We start from the raw sequence: 3,217 nt of genomic DNA, 5'->3' as shown, positions 1-3,217 counted from the left end.
TGGTGCTGATGATGATGAAAGGACGGTGATGATAAGGAAGAAAGACACTAAAGATGTTTATGATGATAATGATAACTATAATTATAGAATAATATAACAAGAAAATCAAGGTGAAAAGTTATGATAATAATAATTATCTATTTCATAATTATTAGTTTATGTGGTGAAAACGATGATAATAGTTAATTGTAAAAATACCATTACTTCTTCTGCAACTACTTTTTCTACTAGTGCTACTACTACTTCTTTTACTACTAATACTGCTTCTACTACTACTTCTACTACTGCTAGTACTACTTGTAATACTAGTACTACTACTACATTATTAATAATACCTCCACCCATGTTTATTGATGTGTCAATTAGGGGCTCCATTACTTGGAGGTCATTAGCCCCAGCTCCCGCTAATGACTGTGGCATCCAACCACATCTAATACTCTATAATATAAACATTAGTTGTTAACTATAAATTCATTCTACCTCTACTTTATCTACTCTTATGCCACTCTCCACCACTGTAGCCTCACAGTCCAGGCCTCCTAAGTCTGCAGGTATGGGAGTGGAATGCCTTGTCCCCCTGAGACACAGGAGGGCAGATCTGAGGAGGGAGAATGAGAGGCGGCACCTCATCCATGCGACGACATTGCTCCTTGGCTGGTGCTTCTTTTCTGCCATTACTACTAGTTCTACTACTACTACTACTGCTACTACTACTACTACTACTGCTTCTAATACTACTTCTGCTACTGCTTTTACTACTACTACTACTACTACTACTACTAATAATAATAATAATATAACTAAAACTACTACTACTACTACTACTACTACTACTGCTTGTACTACTATTACTACTACTTCTACTACTGCTAATACTACTACTACTAGTACTACTACTACTACTACTACAACTAAAAATATAATAAACCTGGTCAACCAAACGCATGTTGCTTTAATATCTCTATCTGTTAAACTTTGAACCAGATCGTAAGACAGTTTGCATATGTCCACCCTCCTGCCCCTCCCCACTGCCTACCTTGTCAAGCGGGGTGTGTCCAGCATTATTTTGTATGCTTGTGTCACCGCCTCGCTGCACCAGCCACTGCACACATGTCACTCTACCCTTGGCCGCAGCAGAGTGCATGGGTGTGTCGCCATAACTGTTCTTGGCGGTGAGGGGCCAGCCAGCACCTGCCAGCTGCTCCAGTACCTCCACGTGGCCACCATAACTGGCGGCGTGCACCGGGGTGTGTGCCTCGAGGTGTGCGGGAGTGGGAGGGGTGACGGGCAAGAGGGCCGCCACACACTGCTGGTGGCCCTGCCGTGAAGCAAAGTGTAGGGCTGTCCTTCCTGTGTGTGTGTGTGTGTGTGTGTGTGTGTGTGTGTGTGTGTGTGTGTGTGTTTATGTGTGTGTGTGTGTGTGTGTGTGTGTGTGTGTGTGTGTGTGTGTGTGTGTGTGTGTTTATGTGTGTGTGTGTGTGAGAGAGGAGATAAGACTATATTAATATTACTCTTATTATTATTATTATTGATATTATTATTATTACTATTATTATTATTATTATTATTATTATTATTATTATTATTATTAATATTATTATTATTATTATTAGGAAGAAGAAGAGGCATAGGAAGAGGAGGAGCAGGATAATTAAGGTAAAATGGAATTGGAGTAGGAGGAGGAAGAGAAAGAGGAGAGGAAGAGGAGAATTAGGATCAAAAAGAAGTGCAGAGGAAGGAGGAAGAAGAGGAAGAGGAAAAGGAGGAGGAAGTGGAGAAGTAAAACGAGAAGTAATTGCAAAATCTTCTTTTCTTCCCTTCCTTCTTCTTTCTTTTTTTTTTCTTCTTTTTCTTCTTCTGTATTATACTAGTATTAGTATTAGTATTAGTATTAGTAGTAGTAGTAGTAGTAGTAGTAGTAGCAGCAGTAGTAGTAGCATTAATAGTAGTAGTAATAGTAGCAGTAGTAGTAATAGTAGTAGTAGGAACAGAAGTAGTAGTAGTAGTAGTAATATAAGAAGTAAAAGTAGTAGCAGTAGTAGGTGTTGTAATATTAGTAAAATTAGAAGTAGCAGTTGTAGAAAAAGTAGAAAAAAATCACATGTACATCTACAATTACCACCACCACCACCACCACCACCACCACCACCAGCACAGCCTCACCGTCACTATCCATGGCCAGAGGGTTACCACGGAGGTCCAGCAGCGCCTTCACTGTATGGGCGTGGCCATTCTGGGCAGCCATCATCAGCGGTGTCCTGTCAGTGGTGCCTCCACCTTCTATGCTTAACCCTGCCTGCAGTAAGAGCGACAGCAGGTGCTCGTGGCCCTTGCTGGCAGCCTGAGTCAGCAGACTCCATGACCCCCCAGCATCAGTGGGGACGGTGACCTCGGGCCGGGCACCCCTGTCAAGTGCTGACCTCACCCCTGCCTCGTCTCCTTCCCTTACAGCAGTGACCAGCTCCTGTGTGTGTGTGTGTGTGTGTGTGTGTGTGTGTGTGTGTGTGTGTGTGTGTGTGTGTGTGAAGAAAAATAATAATAATAATGATAAAAATAATGGTAATAATAATAATAATAATAATAATAATAATAATAAAAATAATAATAATAATAATAATAATAACAATAACAATAATAAATATCATAATATTAAAATAAGATAAGATGACATCAGCGATAATAATCATAATATGAACAAAACAACAACAAAAACAAGAAAATAATTTGAAAAATAATAATAAATATTATATCAAAAAAAAAAAAAAAAATGTGTAATGATAATATATGTAAAAAAATTAGCAATATCTTCACTATCAGATTAATTATCCTAAAACTACTTAATTGTAACGAAAAAAAAAAAAACATATTATGTCAGATGTCACCATTATCTAATTATAATAATAACATTTATAGTTATAATTATTGAAATAATAATGAAAATAAAAAAAAAATGATCATAATTATAATAGTAGTGATGATGAAATTAGTAAGGAAAGGGAAAGGTACCTAATAATTATAACGATAAAAAAATATAAATATAATGTGATAATAATAGTAATAAAAATAATGATAATAATAATGATAATAATAAATAATGATAATAATAATAATAATAATAATAATAATAATAATAATAATAATAATAATAATAATAATGATACTACTACTACTACTGCTACTACTACTACTACTACTACTACTACTAATAATAATAATA

The 3,217-nt window shown here is 36.2% G+C and overlaps 1 protein-coding gene across 2 annotated transcripts in view; it reads right to left on the bottom strand.

Annotated features, from left to right (window-relative positions):
• Positions 1-624: 624 nt before the first annotated feature.
• Positions 625-3,217, bottom strand: part of LOC135095268 (uncharacterized) — a 20,936-nt gene continuing 18,343 nt past the window's right edge. The window contains exons 2-3 of one of the 2 annotated variants that reach the window (XR_010264192.1): positions 2,164-2,464; positions 625-1,350 (exon numbers count right to left, since the gene is read on the bottom strand). The gene's annotated coding sequence lies outside the window, so the exon portion shown is untranslated. The remainder of the gene's footprint in view (positions 1,351-2,163; positions 2,465-3,217) is intronic. The other variant, XR_010264193.1, reaches the window with a different exon arrangement.

The sequence above is a fragment of the Scylla paramamosain genome, chromosome 48 (genome assembly GCF_035594125.1).
Source record: "Scylla paramamosain isolate STU-SP2022 chromosome 48, ASM3559412v1, whole genome shotgun sequence".
Taxonomy (NCBI): Eukaryota; Metazoa; Arthropoda; class Malacostraca; order Decapoda; family Portunidae; genus Scylla; species Scylla paramamosain.
Note: the sequence above shows the minus strand (reverse complement) of the source record. Positions and strands in the feature narration are given on the sequence as shown.